We start from the raw sequence: 14802 nt of genomic DNA on the forward strand, positions 1-14802 counted from the left end.
GAAAAGGGGGACTCGGAAATCGGGGCGTCCCGCGAAAACCGGGGGGACGTCTGGCAACGCTGCTTATTATCATGCCTATTATTACCACTACACTATCCATGCAGTCAACTTTCTCGTAGAGTCTGTCATTCTCCAGGGATATGAGTAAGAGATATCCATACAACACGTTAATTGAAACTCAATGTGTAACAATTATACGAATTAACAGAACTGTCATCATGTTCCAAGACTGTTATTAATTAGATTTATGTTACTGTGACGTGTACCTTGCTGTGACGTCAGACGGTATTCTGATGGCCTGACAATGGTGTGGTAAAGGAGGTTTAAGGCTTTGACGAATTAAAACTTCTTGGTAACTGACCGCACAGATAGCCGAGAGGTTGAGGTCACCACGCAAAACCCACTGAGCACGACGTGTCGCGGGTTCGATCCCCGCGTAAGACAAGCATTTGTGTGTGATCCACTAATGCTTGTTCTGAGTCTGTGTGTTTTTGTGCACGTGATTTGTATGTTTGTGAAACCTCCCGCGACACAAGGATTAACTTTCATAGTGCGGGAGTCGTATTCTTTAAAATATAAATATACATAATGCGCGTCCCCTTTACTAGGAATTTATATCAAGGATTTATACTAAGAATTTATATTACTAGGAATCTTTATCAATCTCAGGGGTTTTTACAAACATTCAAGTCACATGAACAAGACACCTAGACTCAGAACAAGAATTTTTCAATCACAAAAATGCTTGCCAAAGGCAGGGATCGAACTCTCGACACGACGCGAGTTTTGGCGTGGTTTTCTCCAACCTCTCGCGTATCCAAGCAATAAACCGTGTTTGAGGGCCAAAAGTTACATTAAAACTGTACCAGTGAACGCGCCGATGTGAATCTAATTAGCCACATCATGTTACGTCACAGAAGATTTAATTAATCAACGGATTTCCGGATGACGTCACTAGGCATCCAAAGTTTTGAGTATGCCTTTGATTTAATTAACTGTTTTGGGTGTTTCACGTAACGTCACTCAGTTTTGAGTTCGAGTCAATTATGAAGGGGTTTCTTGGATGTGTGATGTAACTTCATTTAATTCTTAGTTGCTGTTCAATCTATGGTGCTTCTTGGCAGAATGTTAATACGTCACTTAATTTCATGTCGCCGTTATGAAATGTGGGACTTTTCGTAATGAGTAGTATACGTCCTCTGTTATTGTATGGTGCGAGGTGTAAGGGGTATCGTGTTGTCCAGGTAACTGGGCTGAGGAGGTCAGATAGGCAGTCGCTCCTTGTAAAACACTGGTACTTAGCTGAATCCGGTTAGACTGGAAGCTGACCGCTGAGAGCTGGGCAATGATGAATGTAGCGACGTATAAATATTGAGAAACCTTTAATATTTTTGTAATTATTCCACAACTTTCACACAGACCCAAACTAAGCAAAGCTTATATTATGAGCACTAGAGCATTAAATTACTGATAAACATAGTTACGTATCATAGATCAACTTACTCTCAAATACAGATGGTTGTGCTCATCACACAAACATTTGTGCTGGGTGGGAATAGAACCTGCATCCTCCAGTTTAGCAGTCAGGGTTACTAACTACTAGACCAAAAGGCCAGCCATATGTTTTAAGGCACCTTATGGTTATTAAAAAAAGTAAATGTTGTTTTAATTAAAAATATATACAAAGCCCGATTATAGGTGATCCGTTAGTTTGGCCTAGTTCGAAGTAAATAGTTCTAAAAGTTAGTTTAGTTTCTAGGACAAAAGCTCGGGGATTTAAATGTCACATTTTCACAATCGCATCTGCCCCTAAAACTAAATTGTTCATCAATAAATATACACTGACTTTTTTAACAATTATTGTCGTTATTGATTTAAAATATAATGCACTAGCTTCACGTTGCTATTCGCAAATAAAACTAGACTTACTTGTTATTCCACAATATCATCTAATTCCAAACGAAATTTCATGAAAATTATCCCAGCCGTTCGAGAATACATGACTAACAACCATCATTCACATTTATAATATTAGCAGCCGCCGTTTTAAAATAAAACAATTTTCAGTAAACGAAACCCGCGGGCATTACTAGTCAAGAATTACTTAACAATACAACTGTGTAAACACATTTACAGCACGAGAAACTCATGAGCAAAGCACTTTCAACTTTAAAGCAATGTGCAGAGGGTATTTTTCCCTTTCCAACCGACGTTTAATTCTCTTCCAATAATTGTCCGCCATTTTTATTTTTTTTCTGAGAAAATTATTTAGCTTGGAGGCATACTTTAGTACTTGACACTTCCTTGTCTGAATAGTATACTTATTTAAAAACAAAATGGCGCCCAGAAACGATTTTTAAGAGGTAATGACTAGGCGGGTTGAAACGTTTTTGAAACGTAAATGAGGTTTCCTTATTACGAACCTTATAAAGGTTTTATAATTTTTGCTATTTATTTTTGCAATTTGCACGTACGAGATTTTTGGTACTTAAAAGTAAGTATGTGTGAGGTAACATGCTTTTAGTAGCAGGAAATATTTTTATTCTAGACACTCTTCTTTCATTGATAGTAGACAAATAAACAGTTATTTATAAACAAACACTTTAGTTTCTTAGTTACGTTCTTAATAATGTATCTTTGTCTATACATGTCATGCAACAATAATAGCTACAAAGCAAAAACATCATTATTAAAAGACGACATTTAACCATTCAGTCTTTGAAAATTTTAACAATGTTCTAAAAACACGGTCACCCGTGCAAACTCTAACCACGCACTTTTCTGAAGTACAACATCAAACTAAGTGTTATTTTTTTAAAAAAATGATGTAACTGCATGGTCACCCATTCAAAATCAACCTTCAGCGTGCGTATCTTAATGGATTAGTAGTCGATTCACCCGAATCGACTCGACAACTTTTAGTTTTGAATAATTTTAAGGGCAGATTCGCCCGAGACTAATTTACCACCAGGTGAATCCGGTAGGTACAATCAAATTCTGTCACATATTTCGACTAAGTTATAGAGTTGGTGAAGTTAGGCCTTGTAGAGTTAGGGCGTGTATTGTTAGAAGCTTGGCTCTACATGAGATCTGATAACTTTTTGCGAGTCTTATGGGCTCGTCTTAGCAACATTTTACATGAAAATGTTTTTGGTGGGATGCACTAGTCGCCCAAATACTTTTTCAGTACTACCTTTTTTTATCTATATTTCTATACTAATATATAAAGCTGATGAGTTTGTTTGTTTGTTTGTTTGAACGCGCTAATCTCAGGAACTACTGGTCCAAATTGAAAAATATTTTTGTTTTGAATAGACCATTTATCGAGGAAAGCTTTAGGTTTTATAAACCATCACGCTGCGACTAATAGGAGCGATGATACAATGGAAAATGTGGCAAAAACGGGGAAAAATATTCAACTTCGAGGGCTTCCGTTCAAAAATTCCTAACTTATATCTTCAAACCACGCGGGCGAAGTCGCGGGCAACAGCTAGTCAGATATAAAGTAGTATTCGATCGAATCGACTACTAATCCATCTTAAACTAACATTAACGAAAAAACTCGAAAGACACACTTTCTTATATCTTTAACCCCACTAAAGACACACTCATATTTATAATCGAACTTTTTGCATATTCCTGTCAGACTTATCTTTTTTTCTTTTGCAGGTACTATCTATAAATAAGGCTGTTGAGTGGGTGCCTACCGGAGTAAAGGTGAGGCAACCCTTCCGCCTATTCCGATAACCCTTGCCTATTATAAAGGTGTTTGTCCTGTGTCGAGTTTTTTAAGGAATTTCGGTGATAGGAGTATGAATTTGAGGTTCTTGAAGGTTAGATATATTTTTGAGGCAGGAAATAAGAAATGTTATTGAAACGGACGGTAACTTAGGTGGTATTATTTTGATGTAAAGTTGGTATTTTGTAAAAAAAAGATTGAGTTTATTAGATTTTTTAAATATTAGACTTTTTTTATTACATGTTAGTTTATCTGTTGGAAAGGTTTTTGGAAAATCGTTGTAAATAGTCATATGTATGTATGGCTTATCTTTTATATTGAAATTTTTGAGTTGCAATGCTACTAAGCATACACTCCGAAAAGGCTTAACCGACTTCCAAAAATCATAAATGCATATTTAGTTGGTCCGAGAATCGGCTATTTTCTTTTTTTAAACCCATAAAGGACATGCTTTATTATTACGCAAATGTTTTTCTACGTCATGAATTCCTTGACACAATTATATGGCAAAACAAAGTTCGCGGTTTCAGCCAGTGCTTTTTAAAAAAATCTTGTGTTTTACGATTCCGTAGAAAACGTTAGCTAAATACTACACAATATAAATCTAACTTAATTTTATCCACTAAGCTACTGTGAACAACCCTTTACCAGCCTTGCAAAACTAGAGTAGATAGTTATTTGTTTTTAACGATGTCCGTACTTTTGTTTTGTTTTCTCATAAATATAGAGATTATGAACGTTTATGTTTTAAGTAAACAAATCGTTTAACCCGAAAGGTCGATACTTCTAACCACTCAAACTACTGGAGCGATTTCGATAAAATTTAGCGTAGAGATTGTTACTTTTTATGGGAATTTTAGGTTTTTTTATAATTTTTCGTAGATAAAGCTGTGGCCTTTTAAAGAACCCAATTATTGTCTATGTTAATTAATTTGACTAATGGCGGCATTTTGTGACCCGATTTTTAATATTTTAATTGTATAACTTCCATTGAATGCTTTTTTTCACATTTTAAGATAAAATAAACTAATATAGAATACCTCCCGAAAATCATCGGAATAAAACCAGCACTCCAGATAATATTTCACGAGTGGTAAACCACTTCGCCACTTAAACGACACCAGATTTTACATAAACCATACGAAAAAAGAACAAGCTCAAAAACGACTCAACAAATTTTCATGAAATACTCTAAAGTAGTACTCTGATAAAAGCCACACTAAGTAGTCGTTATGTCTTTATCATAACGCTTGGCAGTGACAAAGACAACATGACAGCGTGTTGTGACTTTATCAAAGTGAGGTTCTTGAACGCTGGCGTTAAATTACTTAAAAGGCTAGCAAAACAAGCTACTAATTTACCTAGAATTAATCTAATTTCCCGTAGAATTTCCCGGTAAACGCCAGTATTATCATAGTGAATACCGTTTTTGCGAAGTGAAACGTTCTTTGTAAGCTAAAATCTAATCTCTGTGTAATTTATTTTCGTACTAAACTATTCTGAAACATTTCCGTGCATGCCTTATCTGCAGGTAAACTTGTGACTTGGAGCCGCTAAAATTGTGTTTTTGCTGAATCGTATTATATATATTTATTTTTATTTAATGTTTAAAAGGTTAACATTTTCTACGAAACTGTTACTGAAGTGTTTGAAAATTTTGTTCATTACATGTACACAAAACAATAGTTTTGCTTTGTCATTGTATTCTTAAACCTTTTTGCAGGCAGTGGTTGTAGAATTGAATGTTTTTTAAGAGAATATTATTCTTTCAGTACTTACTTGATGAGACAAGATACAAGTTAGCAGAAAGAAGAGGAGCTATTTTCATAATATTAGGTTTTATTTTTGTCATTCATAATATATGATTATATGAAAGCAACATTTTAGCTCCCTCGCGTACGAGATCACAAATGATATACGTGCGAGTCCAGTGCGAGTTATAATTCCCAAGTTGCTCGTATTCTTACACTTTCGTAAGTTTACGAGCTAAAGTGCAGTGTGGCGTGAATTGTAGGGGAAACGAAGGTTTTGTAGGCACCAGAGAATAAGGCTTTATGAAAGTCTTGAGAAAGGTGCTCGAAATATTGGTTGGAAGGAAGATATTTTTTGGATTGTGAGCTAAAGATGTGTTTTAAGATATATTATGAACGAAATTAGTCCTTATTTGGAATGTAGAGTCGTTAGGCCAAACCCTTGTACGTGATGTGTCGCGGGTTCAATGCCCGCGTAGGATGATATTGTGTGATCCATAAATATTTGTTCTGAGTCTACGCGTATTGTCGTGTAACTTGAATGTTCGTGAAACCCGCAATGTAAGGATATGATTCTGTTTTGTAGCTTTGTTTCTTGCTGCGGGATTTGTTTAAAAAAACTGATCCAATCCAAAGATCCAAATATCGCGTTACCATGTCTGAGTCTGGATGAGGCTAGCATAGGACCGTAGAAATTGGCACGAGAAAGGGGAGGCCTATGTCCAGCAGTGGGAGTATAAAAGCTGTGGACGATGATGATGTAGCCAATATTCAGTAGTCAATAAATGAAGAAATCGATAAAAAAATCAAGGTTAATTATTTAAAATCAGATCAAATTGATTATCACACCGGGATTCGATCCAATGCAAATATTTCCTCGAAACACAAAGCAATGCATGAATAAAATATGTTAACAAGTCCTTGTTTCCCATTCCCATATTATGTCAGCCACTGTTAATCGAAAGCAAATGGGAATCCCATCAATCATGCACGTATAACTGAGTTCTCATAACAACAGAGTCGTTTGAGTATTTTTATGTGTAGTACTTTTTTGTATGGCTTTTTCGATGGCTATGATAAAGCTGTTTGTGTATGGATTTCATGGAAAAGGTCTTTGGTATTGTTTATTTGATAGCTTCGAGGACTTTATCATAATTATCGTCATTTGCTTATTTCATCCGATTAGCCTTTTCCTAAGTATGTTGGGGTCGGCTTCCAGTCTAACCGGATTAAGCTAAGTACTAGTGTTTTACAAGAATCGACTGCCTATCTGACCTCCTCAACCCAGTTACCTGGGCAACATGATACCCCTTGGTTGGAGTGGATGTCAGACTTTTCAATCTTCTGACTACCTGTTACGACTGTCAAAGATGTAGAAATAACAGCCGGGACCCATCTACGAAGTAACCGCGTCAATGAAATTTAATGAAGCTACGGTTTACTCACGCGTATTTATCGGAATAGCTAAAATAGTTTCGGACTCCGCCGTAGTTCTTAATCAGTTGTTATAATTAAATCTTCAACGAATTAAATTATTACAAATTGAATTAACAGCAAGTCTGGCTAGTTCGAATTGGACTTCTGAAATTTCTAGTATGGTGAAAACTGATAATCTATTTTTAAACGACTATCGCGCTACGGATTTTTTATCCTTATATCTCTGTGTTTTCACAAAGATTAAAGGCACATGCACAAAAGCATTCAAACTGGCACATGCACAAGCATACGTGCATTACAAAACTTGCTTGTCCTACGCGGGGATCGAACTCGCGAATCGTGTGACACCGACTATCTGGTTGCTAAACGTTTATCTGTGCCCTTATAATTGTCGGCTAAAACATCACTTATTAATTCAAAAATACCTCCATTTAAATCATTCACAAAGTAAAATTCATCCTTTCTACATACTTCAACTTTGTGATCAAACGACTTTCCACCTTATCATCATTCACGTCTTCGCATATAACCTTAACAGCTCTCTTCCTGTCTTCAAACCTTTAATAAAGTCATTTTTCCCATAAATTGCACTGGACTAACATCGTACCGCATATTACATTGTAGTGACGAATGGTATTTTTATGAACTCCTTTGCATATTATGAGCAATATTAGGTGACGTTGGAATGGTAAATGTGACGTCATAAGATGTGGTATACTTAGATGTGAGAAGGTGTTAAATACCAAGACTTGGAGAGAAAAAAAAGGAGTTTATTCCCTTCTTAAAACTATGACGTTACGTTCTATTGTCAATTCTAAATTATGTCTGTTTTTGAAGACGAAAAAAGTGTGTGATGATAATTTCTTAAGTATTTGTGACTAATACTAACGTTCGATTGTTCCGATCCCTAATTAGAAAGGTTCCACACATGTTTTGCTACTCATCCAAGATGAAACAGCAATCCTTCGAATACTAGGTGTTTATTTACTTAAATTTTTTATTCAGGAAAAAATATAGACCCCATAAAATATTTTTTCGGATTCCACTACTTTTAAAATTCAGTACCTACATGGACAAAAATAGGAGTCGCATACCCTAATATTAAAATCATTTATTTATTATTTCTATTTTCGTAGAAAAATAACAATTTTCTTATGTCATCTTATATCACTTATTCTAGATCTTTCTCCGTGATCTATCGGCTGTCGCAAGAATGTGTGTCAATTGTCTCGTTACGTCAAATTATGAGGGAAAACTCGTGTAGCGAAAGTAGTTTCTGGACAAAATTCTATTAAGGACAAATAGAATAAAACAATTGATGTAATGGAAAAGGGTGTCTGACTGAAATGTCTCGAGTATTCTGACAGATTGTTGTGCTGGCTTTGTTGTTTTTCGCATGGATTTTTATGTACGACGGTGCAGGTTTCAACCCGACGTATGAAGGATTGCAACGCCTTTTTTTATTGGGACTAGCCCGCCACACAAGCCCGTCATTGCAACTTCTGCAAGCCAGGATCTACAATGAAACCAACGAAAACCACCAAAACACTTAAGTTCGGTGTGTCCCAGGGGGAACAATTAACTTCCTTGGAACCCGCAACGAAATTAATCAGAAATAGTAAAAAGGTAGCCTTGCCATCCACCGACACAAAAACACAGATGCCATAGCACGGCGGTTCAGGTTTAGTCAGTAAGAGTCTGACACTACCCATTTTCTCCCCCGAGAGAGTGGGTGTCCATGAGAATGCCCCCGCCTTAACAAAAAAAAAAAGGTTTGATCCTGACGCAGAAAAATATCTAAGTGGCTTTTCAAAGTTAAATCTACTTTCTTAGTATTGTAAGCCACCATTGACAAACGGTGAAGGAAATAAGGAAACTTGGATGCCCTGCACGGAAAGAGGCCTGTGCCCAGATGTGGGACTCATATAGGCTAATAGATAGGATATTAGTATCTTATCTCATCATTCCCCTGCCCTTATTCCAATTATTTTATTTGGGGTCGGTGCAACATGTCATCTTCTTCCATACCTTTCTATCGACCATCATCTCACAAGAAACTAATCTATCTTAAATTATTTACAATATTTTTTTACTGTATTATACGATGACAAAAACCTTCCGTTTCACTCCCCATCCGTATAAACAACAGTAAGTAGCTGTCACCAACGTAAATCGTATTGATTAAACGCATAAAATTAAATCGAGAGCTCGATAACTCGATTGTATTTCGACTTGTTAATCGATTGAAAGCTGACTGTCATTTCCACTCGATACCGAATCCTCGCTGTCACTCGATCGGATTGTATTGTCAATTTAGATTTTTAGAACGATACTGTATATTCTAAATGGTGTTTTTTTTTTCTATTCCGTTTTTGAGAGCACGGTCGTGGCCTAGTGGTTGAGTGTATGGTTTTGTGTTGTCGATGCAAACTCTTGCGACGATGTGATGTTACAATGTTATATGAGTAATAAAAAGACAGTAATTAATTTCTTCAAATTAAAATTGCTGCCAAAGTGCAAATCAAAAGTCATTTATTCAAATTAGGCTACTAAGTAGCACTTCTTGAAGGTCAGATTACATCGGACAGCACCCAGTTTGCCCACCCTCAACCGCTTTCTAAGTGCTTTTGCTGTGAAAGAAGAAACCAAAATGAAGCGCAGTAACAAATTCACAAAAAAATATATGGCTACCCATAGAATTTATGACTGTACTAACGTCTGTGCTCTGATTTTTACTGTTTGCTGCTATAGTTTCTACAGAAATACATCCTCTTTAATCAACTATATATATATAACTATATGTCCTGAAATACAACCTGGTGAAAGACTCGCAAAAGACTAGAGAACGAATCCTTAGTAACAGGTTGCCAGGCTAAAACCCAAACTAGATTTTCCGCCCTCTTTTCTTAGTACTTGTGGGCAGACTAGACAGAAACATATTTTATTCATTCTCTCTTTATTTTTATTTAGTCTGAAGGAAGCCTTTATTTACGCACGAAGGTCATTGTTTTAGCCCATTATGGTTAGTAACAACGACATATTCTTTATCTCGAGACAATAGGGTTGAATTTCGCATGTAATTGTTTATCGTGATGTGGTGTCGATCAAACTAGACCTAGATTCTGTTTAGCACTAAATATAGAAAGGATGTCTGGGTTAAGATATTGTGTTGTGGGTCAGTAAGTAGTAAGATGGCTAGTGTTATTATACGATTTAGTTTTTTTATGATCAGTTTCAGTTTCACTTTCAAACCACAATTATGATGAAACAAAGTAAACGTAAAGAAATTGAAAATTCCCCGACGGCAAAAAATTGCTTTCAAATCGGTTTACGCGTTTAGAAGCTACGACACAGACAGACAAACCTTTACTCCCACTTAGATAAGAGCTCATGATCTTGACAAGTTTGGACCGTTTTAGCTGAAAATGTCGAAGAAACATCGCTCTTTCATGGTTCACCCGTTTAAGTGCTACGATCTCACAGAATGACACACGGACACACACATATAAAAAATATATATTACACATTTGCCAGACCATGTAATGGAAAAGTACCGGCTGGAAATTGGCAAAAAAATCTCGTCAGACAAAGGTCACCGAAAATCAAGCACATTTAACGGATACCTTTTTCCATTAAACTAATTACCTAGGTGTGACCTAAGATAAGGTGTGACATGTCTAGACCTGACATTAGCTTTTTAGGGTTCTTTAGGCTGTCTGTCCGTCGGTCTGTCACCAGCCTGCACGTCATGGATGGTAAACACTTTTCGATGATGTATTTCTGTTGCTCCAACATCAACTAATATAAGTTAAGGTCTGTATTACGTTTAATAAGTTACAATAAACACTTTTTTGTATTGAAAGAAAAACTACTTTTACGGATTTTATCGCGGTTTAATTGGTAGTTTTAGATTTAGTTCACGACGTTTCGACACCTTTGCAGGTATCATGATCACGGGCAGACGGAGATGGCGCTCGTCTTGACAGAAGATGTTGCTCGTTCTACCTTTATCTACGTTAATCTAAAATAAAACCGCGACAAAATCCGTTAAAGTAGTTTGATTTCAATGTCTAATATTCGCGTAAACCTAGGAAACCACTACGAGTTTTGTATGTTTAATAATTGTCTAGATAATGAAAACCCTACGGATAGATTACCTCGTATAATCTTCTTTCACAATATAATCCTTTATTAAATAAAACACAAGTTCTCTTTCCCCAAAGATCCGTTAAGAAACTCCGAATAATTCATACAAACCGCTTAAGTGCGTTCCGAAGTACCAACATTGCTTATAATGCAGTAAATAAATCTTCGGATTTGTTGCGGTACTTTAAGTGGCAGAAAGTGTTATCTAGTGCCGTGCTCTTTGAACTGTTTGGGGACCTTTTAAGAAAGAGGTTTTGTGGATTTCCTTGTGGTTTCTGGACAGTTCTGAGGTATGAGTTAAGGAGTTTAGTAAAAGAAGAATTTTAAACTAAAGTTAATAAATAAAGACTTGACAGAACCTGGTTAACATGGCCGGTTACCGGACCAGTAAGCTAAAAAAAGGTATTTGCAACTAAAATTCGTCACCCATCAAATTTATGACCACAACAACCCCTGATTCACGTCAATATGAATATTTTCAATAGCTGTTGCCCGCGACTTTGTCCGCGTGGTTAGAAGATATAAGTTATGATTTATACCTGCCCTGTTTTTACTTTCCTCGATGAATGGTCTATTCAACACAAAAAGATTTTTTAAATTTTTTACCAGTAGTTCCTGAGATTAGCTCCCGTTCAAACAAACAAACAAAGAAACTCTTCAGCTTTATATATTAGTATATAGATTAGTTCTGTGAAAATTACTACTGTCTGCCTATAACCAAAATCAAAATCAAAATCAAAATTCATTTATTCAAATTAGGCTACTAAGTAGCACTTTTTGAAGGTCAAGTTACATTGGACAGCACCCAGTTTCGCCTACCCATCACCGCTTCCTAAGTGCTTTTGCTGTGAGAGAAGAAACGGTGCAACAAACTCCCCAGCAGCACGCTGTCATTCCCATTACAAAATTATTATTATTATTATACAGAACAATAACAAAATAAGTGTGCAGGTGCCATGCCAAACAAACAAAAATTTGAGTTCGCCGTATCTAATCCAATACGAAATTTAACTGTAAGTACAAAGGCCAAGGTCAGCAGACCGACCAGTCACCGCAAGCAGCACCCGTTCACGAGTATGACGCAAGGGTCAGCCATCACCTCCCTCGCCATATTTGAGGGAAGGAGGTGACCCGACCCAAGACGCCACCGCAGGCACTGACGACTAAGGGAGCATGACGTATCTGCTGCCGGCTAATAAAATAAAACTCAAAGAAAGAAATACCCCAAACGTTGATTTACCTGGCACAGCCCTGAACACGGAGGTGGCATAAATTGCTACATCATTGAATTTTATAATTAATAAAATTATACATGTCAAAATTTGAAAAAAATAATATATACGTGTATGCGTATAATTATACTAAAAATAAAACAAAATAGGTAACACAATGTTACACACATAGAGTATGTCTATCAAATTACATACTAATCATACACGTCAAACATTAATCCACACTAAACCGTCCTGTGTAAATCACGGCGACCAACTATTTTTATCATTTAAATAATCATTTATTGTATAATAAGCCTTCTTGCATAGTTTATCCTTAATGGTTGTTTTAAATGAGCTAAAAGGCAGTTCCAATAAAGTGAGAGGTAGTTTATTGTAGAGGCGAACACTAAGTCCCACAAATAAGTTGTGTACCCTGTGTAAACGGTGCGATGTACCAATTAACTTATGTTTATTCCGTGTATTTATACTATGTATATCACTGTTTTTCGGGTATAAGTGAAGATTTTTTCGTATCAATAGTATATTATCTAAAATAAATTGGGATGCTACCGTTAAAATGCCTATCTCTTTAAATCGCTCCCTAAAAGAAACTCTAGAGCCTAGCTGGTAAATGGATCTGACAGCTCGCTTTTGTAAGACGAATATCGCTTCGATATCAGCCGCCTTTCCCCACAGAAGTATGCCATAGGACATAACGCTAGGGAAGTAGCTGAAATAAACAAGACGAGCTGTGTCCACGTCAGTAATCTGCCTAACTTTTCTAACCGCATAAAACTTCCATCAGATTTTCCATCAGAATTCCATTTCCATCAGATAAAACTGGTTTTAACCTCTTAAACGTAATCTTAAAAAAAAAACACAAAACATCGAATCAAGAAGAACATGGTATTAATAATAACCACAGAGACAATGGATTCACTTTACAAACTCCAGATCTAATCCCAAGTTGTACTAGATAGTGATACATACTGCATTGCAAACTTTGTTGAAACTACTCATAGCTAACTTGTGTCAGTCCGATGCTCATTCCATGTTCCAGTGATGCAATCGACTATCTCGTCTGAATTGTAGATGTGTTTAATTTGTCTTCAGTTATAATACGGGTGTAGGAGACGAACGAGATGTATAACCCAAAAAATGGATGACAAAAGTAGTATTCATTACAGAGTGGAATAATCTAAGGGAGGCCTTTACCCTGCAGTCGGACAGTCATCATTAGCCAAGTCTTCCCAACTATTTCACAATTATATCACTCACCGTTTCTTCTTCAAACTCCACAGCACAGCACAGTGTCAACTTTTCCACAATATAATATGAACTCATTATTTCTGTTATAAGTGATCCATCAGCTAAAAAAGCATACAGAATTTCTCATATCGTTTATTCCTAATCATGAATTTCTTTCTTTAAATCTACGATGGAAACGTATGCGTCTACTCGTACATAGCAATGCCTCCGATACGCAACCAGAATAACAAATAATTCATTATTTCAATAAAACCTTAATTTCAAACAATTCAAAATGGAATAACAAAAATTAAACAGAAGTATTTCGGTACCAGAAAATCAGGGAGTTTCCAAACCTGCTTTTGACATATTAAAAAGCGAAGGGTAGTTTTAAAAGCCAAAAATTCTCGCTGTTTTTGCTTGTTCGAATAGATTTATTATAACGTTCGCATCGCAGGAATTTGTGCTACATATTTTTCGCATACCATTGTGTAAAACTATCCTATTCCTATGTAACGATAGGTCATACTATGGATAGTGATTCAGTAGCTGCAGTTTATACAAAAGCCATATTGATTATCTGTACGTGTTAGTATTTTATAAAAGAGAAACGTTCTTTTTGTGAATAAACTTTTATTAATGGACAAAAAGAATGCAAATTAAAATCAGTTATAAAATAACGAGGTCGTTGTTTTTTTAGAGTTCCTTAACCGAGGATAGAAACGGAAATATGACTGAGGCAGCTCTGTCTGGCCGTCGGCTACCAGGCTGTATCTGATGAACTGTGATAACAAGACCATTCTGTATTTTTTTTTCTGCTGCCATAAAAACAAATACTAAACGAGATCTCATAATTTTATTGTAAAGATATTTTTTGGAAATTTATCTGATGTTCTCATCATCATAGCCTTTCCCAACTGTAGGTATTTGATTCTGCTTCCAGTTTCACCGGAACAGTTAAGAACCAATGCTTTACAAGGAGCGACTGCCTATCTGACCTTCTTAACTCAGATGTGTTAACATGCCTTCCGAAACACGGACGAACTCGTTATGACAAAGATGCTCTCTACAGACCAACTTTATGAAATGTAGCCTATCTTGTGATCAATCAATTTGTACAGCCGTAACTTAGCCACAAGCTTCTAATTAGATAATTTTAATTCCAATTCTCAAAACAATGGCATTTAAATTAGTTTATGCTGAATCTCATTAACCAATTTACGTTCATTGGTTAAAATACATGCAACTGTTATTTGCTGTTTGTAAA

Source organism: Trichoplusia ni, chromosome 24 (assembly GCF_003590095.1).
Source record: "Trichoplusia ni isolate ovarian cell line Hi5 chromosome 24, tn1, whole genome shotgun sequence".
Classification (NCBI taxonomy): Eukaryota; Metazoa; Arthropoda; class Insecta; order Lepidoptera; family Noctuidae; genus Trichoplusia; species Trichoplusia ni.